The sequence below is a fragment of the Tupaia chinensis genome, unplaced genomic scaffold (genome assembly GCF_000334495.1).
Source record: "Tupaia chinensis unplaced genomic scaffold, TupChi_1.0 Scaffold000013_1, whole genome shotgun sequence".
NCBI classification, from domain to species: Eukaryota; Metazoa; Chordata; class Mammalia; order Scandentia; family Tupaiidae; genus Tupaia; species Tupaia belangeri.
This window is the reverse complement of record NW_006159443.1, coordinates 2,648,969-2,662,172: the sequence shown is the minus strand read 5'-3', so window position 1 is coordinate 2,662,172 and position 13,204 is coordinate 2,648,969. Positions and strand designations below refer to the sequence as shown.

General features: G+C 35.2%; 1 pseudogene; it reads right to left on the bottom strand.

Annotated features, from left to right (window-relative positions):
* Positions 1–11,643: 11,643 nt before the first annotated feature.
* On the bottom strand, positions 11,644–11,925 carry LOC102474135 (selenoprotein K pseudogene; annotated as a pseudogene).
* Positions 11,926–13,204: the final 1,279 nt, after the last annotated feature.

Here is a 13,204-nt window from a genome sequence, read left to right as displayed (position 1 = left end):
ATACATTACCCTGTGCCACTTCGCTGCATTTTTACAAGCCAAAATTGTCTTGTTGAATTATTATTCATTTCCTAGAATGTAAGTTCCATGAGCATACAGACCTTGTTTTTCTGCCTTTGTGTTTAGAACACCGCCTGGCACTTGCTCAAAAGGGTGTTTTTGCATGAATAAATGACTAATAAAAATGAAGGAATGAATAAAGTTTATGTAGGACATTTTTTTTTCTAAATCATAGTCAAATGTTTACAAGGAGTTTGTCATAAAAATATGGCAACAGTTTCATTACAACAAGCTACACAATAAAAACCTAGATTAAATGTGGATTCTATGTGAGGAATGATGAAAAGATGACTCCTAGGCTCAAATGTAGTAGATCCAAGGGGGCTAGATGGTGGCACAACAAGGCTGAACTACATGGGAAGGTTTTGGGTTCTAGTCCAGAAACTGCTTGATTACAACCAACACATATATATCAATGATCTGGGGCCAGCTGTCGCTGGGATTGGATTGCAGCATCTGGACCCTGTTGGGGGCACTATCTCTACATCTCTGTTTCGGTCTCTCTCATTTATCGCTGAAATAAGTAAAAAATAAAACAAAAAATAGATTCAAAACATAAAGTTGCTTTAGATGATGAAGTTTATATATTGCTAGAGAAAATGACTAAATTTAGGAAGTGAGATTTAATTTGTATTATCGTACGTGAGTTATCTCTAAGATAGGCTGTTTGCTGTTTTTAGAGATTCTTCTAAATGCTTCAGAGATCCCTAAACACTGGTGGTCTGTATCTTGCAGTTCCATTATCAAAGATGAGTGTGTCTCTGCTGTGGTTTGAAAGTGTTCCCCTACAGGGGCCAGCAGGTGTAGTGGATACATCACTGGACTCCCATATGATCAACAGCAGTTTGAGTCTTGGACTAGGTAGCTTGACTCAGGCTGGGCTTGTGTGCGTGCGTGCTCAAGATCCCAGGAGCAGACTGGAGGGGTCTCTGTCTCTGTCTCTCTCTCCAGTGAACACATGCACTCCAAGCAAAAACCTCTAAAAAAGAGAAAGAAAGAGGGAAAGAAAAAAGAAAGTGTTCCCCCACAAATTCATGTATTGAAATGTTTGATTACTATTGCGATGTCATTAAGAGGATGAAAACTTAACCTGACTATGGTATTGTGAGGTTGGTCCTTTGGGAGGCTTTAGGATTAGATAAAGCTGTCAGCTGGGACCCTCATTACTGAGTACTGGTGGTTTTATAAGAAGAGGAAGTGAGGCCAGAACTGACACACACTCTTGCCCTCTCACCCTGTGATGTTCAACAAAGGCTCTGAGTCCCGAGACTATTTAAATAATGATCTGTCAGACAGTTCACCTGGAGTCTAGCTCACCAAGTAGCAAATGGGCTTGACTGGTTATTTCCTATAAGGCCTGAAAATTCTATCTCTGCCATCAAGGACCTTCATAAATCCTTGATGAACCCATTACACTACCCATTTCTACCCAAACGATATAGCTTTTCACTTATCCTCACCCATGTTATCCTAATCGCACTATGCTATGCTGATATCCTTTGACCCAACTTACTACCGGCATGCCTCTGTCAAAATTATTCATGCCTCATCTGAAACTCCATATTATGCTTAATATAATCCTTTATAAACTGACACTTTTTGCTAAACATTCTAGTCTTATCATTGCACTGACTGAAATCTCCTTCCTCTTAACGCCCATACCTCCTTTAAAGCTGAGGTGATTGTATAGTTTATTGTCCAAACTTGGATATTTTTGAGAGTGAATGGATGCATTGCAATAAAAATAATTGTTATATGAGAATAGGCATACACTGGGACCACCCTATAGGAATCAAAACATATGCCTACATTAGGTCCCTGGGGATTTCAGCAAATGACTACAAAGTGGCTGGTGTAAAACTTCAAAGATGGTGTAAATTGACTTTGCAAGCTAAGTGATGTAAGGTGGTTGAATGTATAAAATAAACTGAAATAAAATAAAGGTTAAAAAATAAATAAAGCTACAAAAATGTATTTGCTTATACTTCAGGAGGCAAGAAGTCTTAAATCAAGACCTCAGCAGGGTTGTTTCCTTTTGGAGACTCTGAGGAAGAAATCATCTCAGGTGTCCTCTCAGCTTCTGGTGGTTGGGAGTAATTCTTGATATCCCTTGGCTTGTAGATGTACCTTTCCCATCTCTGCTCATATCTCCACACTGCTTACTTACCCTTGTCTCTGTGTCTTCTTCCTCTCTTTCTCTTATGAGGACTCATACTGGATTTCAGGCCATCCTAATCAGAACGATCTTATCCTCATCTTTAATTACACTTAAAAGACCCTCAATCTAAATGAGATCATGTTCTGCAATTCAGGTGACATGAACTTTTGAAGGACATTGTTCAACCCTCTACATTGGTCAAACTACCAGTAGGATGAGAGTCCTTTTCCCATATTCGATATTCTTTGGGTTGTGGAGTAGGATGGGCACTTTCTCTCTCAATGCCACTTTTAGAACACTATTCTTGCTTTTGTGTTTGCTATATGTTAAATGAGCTCTCCAGAGAGAGACAGGAAAAAAAGGAAAAGGTGAGAAATCACTCCTCAGGGGGACTGACCACACCACAGTTTCTTCTCCTCCAGTCTCTTATCAGGATTTTGGGCATGCACACACAAGTGCCTGGCATGATTTTCAAGTCATGGGTCTGGGACTTGAATCATGCAGTTGACTATGTGGGATCCAGCATCTTAACCACCATGCCATCTGCCAGGCCATAGACTATTTCTTAATCTTGTATCCAGATTACTACTCATGTCAATGGGTTAAATATCTTCCTTTCTTTTTCCTTTGATATTACTTGATTCCCTTCATTCATCAAAATTTGTTTAATTTCAACATTCTTGTGAATGAGTTTGTAACATCCTAAAGCTCAGTTAATTGATGTTCTCAGTTCCATCAAACTTGACTTTGATGATAAAACTATCAATTAAAACAAATGGTCAAATATTAGAAACTTCATATAATATGATGACACAAAACTGTCCTCATTTCTCTGCTTCATTATGTTTCTGGGCACTTCGCTAAAACATCTCAGTCCTGGGTCAAACAAATTGTTTCTTTTCTCCCACATTTGGTGTCTGGGAAAATCCCTCACTAAGGCAAATAGTTGCTACTTCAAATTCTTCATTTCCATAAATTGTGTTTTTGCTGCCTAGAGCAGTTCTTAGTCATCACTTTCCTTGTTCTTCTCAGTGACTATTTCAAACTTTTCCCACTCTATGCCAAGTTCCTACCTCCCACACCATCCTTCACACTCATCATGCTACCTGTCCTCCTCCTTTATAAAGGAAAACAACGTCAACAGATGGAACATTTCTTAATTTTCTGACATTCAGTCTAAAAATGTTGCTTCATTTCCATATTACTTTCTTGTTACCATCCTATCTCAATGATATAAAATACCCCCAACACACTTCTTGTTTAGAAATAGTTTCTCTGCTTGTATTTTGTGTACTCTCTTTTTATCTTCAAGGAGATTCCACTAATTGTTTCCCGTGTTCCAGTCTCTGTAGCTCCTGATTCAAGCAACAGTCAAACATATATTAACATTTCAAATACTTAGGGAGCACTAATTTATGCCAGCCATCATGGAAAATGCTGTGAATTCAATGATAAACAAGATACTCGCTGTCACTGCCTTCCTGACAAGGAGTGGTTTCTTTCTATTATGCATGGAGGTGATTGAACAGACTATCTTCTCTAGTTGTAAAATATTTTCTACCAGTTTTTCATTTGTTTTAACTCTGCTTGGTTTTTGACATAATACAAACCTCTATTTTTTCCTTAAATATAATAATTTTATTTTTACATAGTCCAGGTTTTTTCTCTTCAATAACACGTAGATGGAAATAAATAGTTAGAAGAAGTAGCATCCAGAATATAGAAGAATTCTCCACATTTTATTCTAATAGTATCATGGCTTATTTTCTTACAAGGATATTTTTTGATAATTTTAAATTTATTTTCATATATGATTGAACACGGATGATTGTATTTTTTGTCAAGTCACAATACACTTGTCAAAGCATCATTCACTAAAAGGTTTATCTTTGCAGCTGTAATTTTTGATAACACCTTTATCAAATTCTCATTTTTTTCCCTCATAATCCACATTTTATTTAATCTGAACAATTTTACATAAGAGATTTAGTTATGAATCAAATGCCGTCACTCTTTCATAATAGGGTGATTTAGCAAATTAAAGTTAGGAGAGGAGTAGATAAAGCTAATGGGAATGGCAAGAGTGCATTTTATAAAAAATAATTATTTAATTTCATTTATAATTATTTTATTTTTTACTTCTATTTTATTATTATTATTATTATTTATACATTCAATTGCTATACATCATTTAGATTGTACAGTGACTTTACCCAGCGTGATATATACCTCAGTCTAGCCCACTTCAGAATCGTATACACGTCATCAACAGGTAATAAAACATATCTGTGTCCCACAAACATCTTACCTCTCTATTTTCCTCCAAAATTTCTTTCCTACACTCTTCCCCTCTCTCATTCTGTTTCTGAAGGATCTTTTCTCAGCATAATAAAGCCATCTATGAAAAACCTATAACTGACATTATACTGAATGAGGAAAAGCTGGAAGCTTTTCCACTAAAAACTGGTATAAGACAAGGCTGCTCACTATCTCCACTTATATTCAATAGAATAGAAGTTCAATGGAACTCCTAGCCAATGTGATCAGGCAAGGGAATAAAATAAAAGGCATTCCAAAAGGGAAAGAAGAGTTGAAATGATCCGTTTGCAGATGACATGACTGTATACATAGAAGACCCAATAGTATCCATGAACAAACTTCTCAAAGCAATAAATGCATACAGTAAATTGGTAGGATATAAATTTAACTTACAAAAATTAATAGCATTTGTGTATGCAAACAACAGGAAGAAAGAGACAGAACTGAAGAATGTAATCTCATTTACTATAGCCACAAAAAGTCTAAGATACTTAGAAATATAACTAACCAAGAAAGTCAAAGAACTCTACTAGGAAAACTATAGAAATCTTTAAAAAGAAACTGAAAATGACACAAAGAAGTGGAAGGACATCCCATGTTCCTGGATTGGGAGAATGAATATAATCAAAATGGAAATCCTACACAGATTAATCTATATATTTAATGCAATCCCTATAAAATTACAAGACACATTCTTCATAGATCTAGAAAAATCATAAAATTTGTCTGGGACCATAAAAGACCTTGTATTGCCAAAGCAATCCTACGCGAAAAGAGTGGAGTGGGTAGTATCTCACTTCTTGACCCCAAAATATATTGCAAAGCTGTGATAGTCAAAACAGCATGGTATTGACACAAAAACAGACATGAGGACCAGTGGAACAGGGACCCCAGAAATATACCTCAAATTCTATATATATATTTTTTTTTACCAGTAGTTTAATACATTGCTGTAGTTTCTATTCTACGGTCAATTTGTCTGTTTAGGTATCAGTTCTATGTCATTTAATTAGTGAAGCTTTTCAGCTTGCCTTAATATGTAAAGCTTTTCTTATTTTTTTCAATGCTTTCTCAACTATTTCTGAATTTCTTAAAAACCTATGTAGATTTTTCAAAAATAATATTTTATTGGGATCTCATTAAATTTATAAATTAAATTAGGGAGAGCTCATGTCTTTATAATGTTGAATCATTTTACTCAAGAGCATGAAAAGTCTTTTTATTTGTTAAGACTATTTTTGTGTTTTTCAGGTAGGCTTTTGTTTTGTTTTTAATTTGCTATAAGTCACATGCACTCTCCAGAGACAGATGGAGGGAGAGAGAGCGATGGAAAGAGAAAATGATAAAGAACTCCCTGAGGGGAAGACCATGTCACAATCCCCTTTCCTCATTATCCTTTCTAGATTCTGAGAATGCACACACATGTACCCTGCATGTTTTTCAAGCTGAATAATCCAGAACTTGAACCATACAATTGTTCCTATGTGATCCAGCTGCCCCAACTTCCATGCCATCACCTGACCCTTCAGGTAGATTTTAATTATTTTTTCATATCGCTTTGCAATTTCTTGCTAAATTTCTTTGTAAGTTTTTTTTGTTTCTTTTTGAGAAATTGAATTACATAATTTATTTTTGCATTTAATACTGTGGAACAAATCAAATAATATAGATTTTAATAAGGCACATATATGTTAAGGATCTTTACAAGTTAGAAGATCTGAATTTAACTTTATTCTTAAGAAAATTTCAAGTGTGGGACACAGTTTAAAGTTGAATCAAATTAATTTTCTATTCTAAGAAGTAGTTGGAAATCTCCAACTGAGAAGAAACCCACAGGAGAGCCAACTAGGAAATATCCAACATTTCTGCTGGAGGTATGGCTAGAAACATAAAAAAGCAATCTCAGGTGGAATATCCTGCTATTTTGAGTTTTTTAAAAAATCTGATTCTCATCATTTCTTTTTGGAAAACTGCTTCTTCATTCTAGTCTTGATTTTCTTTGATGTGAACATGCAAATTTTCAGTTTGTGGGTTTTTCTAAAATTTTATTTTACTCTTTGTCATTACATTATAAATAATGATAGCATTGTTAAAAATAGAAATGAAATTATATTAACTAATTTAAATATTTTTCTCTTTCTTTTTTTTTAATTCTTTTTTTTTTTTTTTTGGAGAAGTTTTTGCTATAGGTGTGATCACCAGAAAGAGAGAGACAAAGAGACAAAGTGAGAAATCACCCCCCTAGGGGGATGGCTACACCACAATCCCTTCTCTTCCATTCTCCTCTTGGGATCTTGGGGCACGCACACACATGTGCCCGGTGTGAGTTTTAAGCAACCAGGTCCGGGATGTGAACCTCAGTCGACTACGTGGGAGTCCAGTGACATAGCCATTCTGTTAACTGCTGGTCCCAATATTGTTCTCTTTCCGTTTATGCGATACATATGTAAGAAGTAACCAAAAGGATTCCTAACAAGGGTCAAAGAGATATAAAATGACCTGAATTACACATTAGTCATTAAATAATAAAAGCAAATGCTATTACTGTTAACAGTACTTTAAACATTTGCTATAAGTTATGTGTGCTTGCCAAAGGGAGCTAGAAGGAAAGTGAAGAATTGTCCCCAGAGGGGATGGCCATGCCCTTCTTCTCCAGTCTCTTCTTGTATTTTGGGCACACATGCACACACATCCAGAGTGATCTTCAAGCTACTGGGTCCAGGACTTGAACCGCACAGCCAGTCACGTGGGATCCAGTGCCTTACGTCCACACCACTTGCTGACTCTAAGGTTTATTTATTTATTTATTTATTTATTTATTTTTATGTTGCTATTATGACTAGAAGTTTTATTTCCATTATATCTTCTACCTGGCTATTGTTTATGTATGTGAAGAGAATTTATTCTTATTTATTTATTTTTTTTAGTCCTAGTTTCTTACTAAGTTATCTTTTACTTTGAAATAGTCTTTTTTTTTTCCTTCTTAAATTCATGATAGAGTACACACAAGCACATGAAAGAAAGAGAGTGAGAAAGAGAAAGAGAGAAGCACCCACCTCAGGTCTCTATCATTCTTCAGCTTTGATCTTTCTTCAGCTCTCTAGCTTGCTGGAATCCTTTTTTTCTTTTTTTTTGCTACATGGCGCGTGCGCTCACCAGAAAGAGAGAGAGAGACAGAAAGCGAGAAATTACCCCCCAGGAGGGATGGCCACGCCGCAACCCCTTCTCCTCCATTCTCCTCTTGGGATCTTGGGCAGGCATGCACACACACCTGGTGTGAGTTTAAGCCACCGGGTCCAGGACTTGAACTGCAGTTAACTACATGGGAGTTCAGCGACATAGCCATTACGCTAACTGCTGATCTAGCTTGCTGGAATCCTAGGCATATATCCAAGTACCCAGTGCAACATGTAATATCCAATTCCAGCAGTTGGCATAATGGCTATGTCGCTGGACTCCCATGTAGTCAACCGTGGTTTGAGTCCTAGACCCGGTGACTTAAACTCACGCTGGGTGCATGTGATTGCATGCCAAAGATCCCGAGAGGAGAATGGAGGAGAAGGGATTGCAGTGTGGCCATCCCCCCGGAGGGTGATTTCTCACTTTCTGTCTCTCTGTCTCTCTCTGTCTTTCTGGCGAGTGCACATGCCTTATAGCTAAAACCTCTAAGAAAAAAAAAATCATTGAATCTCTCCCATCAGTCACCAAAAGTCTTAACTCATTCCAGCATCTTTAGGCTAAAATATACAGTCCCAAGACTTATATAAATATCATCTAAATCAGATGTGGGTAAGACTTGAGGTAGACTTAATCCTGAGACAAAATGCCTTTCTAGCTGTGTACCTATGATACCAGTTCAGTTATGTACTTCTAAAATAAAATGGTAATAGAAGCATATGGTAGACATTCCCATTCTCAAATGGAGAAATAAGAAAGAAGGTAATACCCAAGCAAGTTCAAAATTTAAGCAGGCAAATTTTATTAAATATTAATTCTTAAGAATAATCTTCTTTGTCTTGACTGATATGCACTATATTTGTGCTGGGGAGAAAAAAAATGTTTTGTACACTGTGAAGATGGTGAATAATGTAAATGTTTTAATAAAAAAAGAATAATGCTCTTTGGTTCATTGCCATGCCCTTTAGGCCCACTAAAAAGGCAGGGTCACTTCCATGGCTTGTGGGATGGAAGTCCTTTGGCTAGGAGGACAGCCTTGCCTGCCTGGCTTTCTAGGGTGGCCCTCTGGAACTTGGAAAAGAAAACAGCCTTGCCTTTTGGTCTGATGATGAGAATGGCAGATCTGATGTTCTATGAATCACTTTTAAAGTCATTCTTCCATTTATTTAAAGAACAGTGTGTGTTTGCAGCCAAACTGCTAGAAAGTCTAGTCCAATAGAATCTAAGAAGTCTGACAGCCTTCCTTCATTTGGTCCTGTTTGTTCTGTCCTTTACAGTTCAAACTGGCATCATCTGTGTGAGTATAATCTCATCTCCATTTCAGGCTTCCACTGATTATGCCTGTGATTGCATCCATTGTCTCTTTATCAAATTATTGCTCAAACACCTATGGTGTTCTTTTCAGAACAAGCTTACTCATTTTTTACAATATGTATAGGCTAAGAATTTTCCAAATCTTCAAGTTTCATTTTTTTTGTTTTTGTTTTTGTTTTTTTAACAATGCCTTTTCAATTTATCTCTCTCTTGCATTTTACTTGCAGGGAAGACTGACCAACTTGAGCCTACAACACTTTGCTTAGAAATCTCAGCTAACTATCATATTCCATTGCCTGAAAATCTTATCTTGCGAAACACTAGAATTAGAGAGAATAAGTCTGCCAAATTTAGAAAAAGACTTCTTTTGTACTCAGGCATTAGGGAGCATACACATTTTTCATTGTAATTACCATTGTTTATATTTACCTTCATTTTGTTTAATTATTCTTTTTTTTAAAAGAATATACTTTTACTATTAGTCAGTCAAAAGATTGGTGACAAGCTCCTGAAGGTCAGGAATTTGTCTTCTGTATACTTAATACACAACAATAATAAGCAATACAGTGCAATATTCACAGTAGGCATTTAATAAATATATATTATTATGAAAAGCAATATGGACCCTAATAGATGCTTGACATTTTGTAATAATCTTCTAGCAACATGTTATCATGCCATACCCCATGCTAAGAACAGAAAATTTATTTAAGAAAACATATTTTTGTATAAAACTTTTAATAGAATAGTAGCCATGCCATTTTGCTATACTATGTAATACTCTACAAAATATATTTAGAGTAGCTATTTTACTCTAAATAACATATTTAGAGTAGCTATTGTCAAAAAGTATGAATAAGAAATGATAATTTGACATTTAAAAGAGTGAAAGTTTTATACCATTAACCACAAATAGAGAAATATGTATGAATCCAAAAATATATATGTATCTGTATATATATCTGTGAAAGGAAATATCTGTGGATCAGTTTGAGTTCAAGGACAAGTATAGTTAACATCTATAAGATGATTGGTTTTTGTATGTCCTTGTCAAAAATTTACTTTTAACTTCTTTCATTCATTAAGTGAGTGGCAGATTGGCTGTTTACAAGGTAAGATTTCAGGGAATTTATTAAAGTTTTCAAAATATCACTAATGATACGATGATACCATTTTATGAAAGGTAATCATGTCTTCAGGTGGATCTCGTGAGTGGATTTTCACATGTAATAATAGTATCATTATTGAACATGAGAATAAGGTAGTTGTATCACCATTAGAGTGTTAACTGAACACCAGCAAAGCACTTTTATGAGTCACCAGTCTGCTGTCAGCAGTGAGAGTTTATCATGGGGAAAGAGACCTTGGGATAAACTTTGTATTGTCTGTAATGTTTCACTTATTATAGGCTCTGTATAGTAGGAGACATAAATGAAGATCTCTTTCTTGGAAATCATCATACATAACTTTACATAGTATGATTTTTAGAACAAAAATTTGAAAATAGTAAATAAAGCATTTTATTTCAGTGAAAAGGAGGACTTCAACACACTTGATTAATATAAGTTTGATTTGTCTAGTTTCATGTTTTTCTTGCTGCTGTATTTAAATAGTAACCAGACAGTTGAAACTAATATGCCATTAAACTTCATATTTTTAGACACATTTTAATGCACAAGAAGATGAAATTCATAAACTAATTTAGATTAACCAAGTTTGACTGTTCCAAAGGCAATAAATTATACTGAGCAAGCTGTTTAAAAATGTTTATTTTGACATATTAGTTCCCTTGCACTGAATTATTGTACTTTTTTGAACCAGGATGGAAAATTTTCTGCATAAAAATAGATGTGATATACAATTATAGATTCATAGATGTGTGTGACAGTAGAAATGATATATGAGTGTGTATTATAGCTTAGACATACCAATAAAAGTACTTTAAAAACCTACATTTTGTATACCATAAATATAAGAATTATCAGTTATCTAGATAATTTATAAATAAATCATCTATTTCAAGAGTGTCATCTATCTGTCTAAGGATTATAGGAGACACAGGAAAACAATTTGTCTTTATTTCTGTCTGAAATATTTTACAATTGAGGCAAGGTGTTCAGCAGTTACTTGTCTTAGTTTTAAAAAAATATTTATAATTCTGAACTCTGTTTTACATTTGTGAGCTCAGCTCGTGGCCAATAACAGTCTGATTTTAGCTACGGCTTATAAGGCTATGCCTATAGTGCACTGATTTTACTGAGGTAAAAAGTTCAGTCGGCTCTAGTTATTATACTGAGGTGTTTCATTCATACACTATTGAAATTATTTAGATGGTGTAAGTTTTTTTCTTATTAAACTTATATCAATACTTTAATAAACTATACAAAACAGATAATGAGACAAATATGTGCCTTTAAAGAACTGTGTATCAGTCAGCCAGATCCCTGTAAAGGGAATTCCCAGCATGATCCACTCATCTGTGAAGACATATAGCAATTCTTGTTCAGATGGGCACATTCTTCTAACTTGTCTGGCATGGTCAGATCCCTCCCTCTTGATGGTGTCCCTCTGCTTATGAATGCGCACGTCCAATTGTCTGCTTTTAGAGGAGACGTTTACCTTCCTCATCCACCAGCCATTGGAGGAAGACTGGGGTCAGCCAGATGACTGATTCAACCCATTCTTCAGGGAGGGTTTCTGGGTGGCCCTCTTCCATTGTCATATCTGGAATCAGATGAGTTTCCATAGCTTCTTCTCTTTTTCACAACTTGCTGAAACAGAGTTTTGAAAAACAAAACACAAACCTGGCTATTTTCCAGAAGAAACATGTTTGAAGATATCCTCCATGGGAACTGACTCTGGCTGTCTAACACTTGTCCATTCAAAATGTAAACCATCCCTTTCATTGCTTCATGGTGTAGGTTTTGGAACTCTACATATATAGCAAATTAATACATTTGAATATATATGGGTCTTCAACTAATTTTTTTTAACAAATGGCTTATCTGCTCAAATATATAAATATATTGGAAACTTCGTGCACTACTCTACATAGAGGCAAAGTAGTGTAGACATTTCAAATAAGATGGTTAGTATTGCTAATAGTAAAATATTGGCAATCTGTAACGACTAAAATTGAATATATTTCTCTACTTTCCCTGCCTAAGTAAAGTTTCCTTCCTATGTTATCTCAATAAATTAATTCATCAATGCCAATTGGTCAAGGTGGAAATTCTCTTGTCATGATTGATAGTTCCTCCTTCCTCAAATTCTTTTCTGACTAATTTCTGTCAATTCTTCCTATGCAGTGTTTTCCTAATTGTTCAGCTCCATTCTTTCTTTACTTTTCCAAGATGTATTCATTTGCCAGTGTCATTTGGTATTTCTGAGCCTTTGTTTCTGGATTCCATGAACGAACATCATAATGCAACTGTGGGAAGATGGCATTAGCATGGAGACAGTGTTGACTCTGGGAGGAGAGTGTGAGGAAAGACATTAAGGAGAAATTAGAGAGGCAAGACACTTGTTTGGACACAGAAATGGATTATTATCTGTTGATAATAATGCTTATAGTATCCTTAACTGGACTGGTATAAAATGTATTCATGTTAGAAAATTCACCTTACAAGCAAAGTGATGTATAGCGATTGAATGTATAAAAGAAATGAAAATAAGATAAAATATATTATGAAAAAATAAAATAGAATGTATACTAAAAATATATCTCAAATTTCATTGACAAAATGGAGGAGCAAGATGGCCAATTATGATACCCATTGTGACATCTCTCTAGCAGGAAAGTCCAAAAAATTGAGCAGTTGGCTGCAGTTGGAGCAGAGAAATGAGGTGAGACTGAAGGAATATGTGGGGCACCTTGTCTCAACTAGAATAAAGAAAAACGGTGAAAGATATGAACTCAAGTGAAATCAGAAGAGTATAGTATCACTAACTGAACTAGTGAGAAATGTATTCATGTTAGAACATTCACTTTACAAGCAAATGATGTATGTGATTGAATATATAAAAGAAATCAAAAGAAAAGAAAATATTTTTAAAAAGAAAGCAAAGCATTGCCAATCAAAATAAAGAAAAGAGGCCAAATGTTCAAATTCAGAAAGAAACTGGAAAGACTCAAGCCTCCCACATCAGAGGGGAGGTAAGTGGAACTCTGCTCAC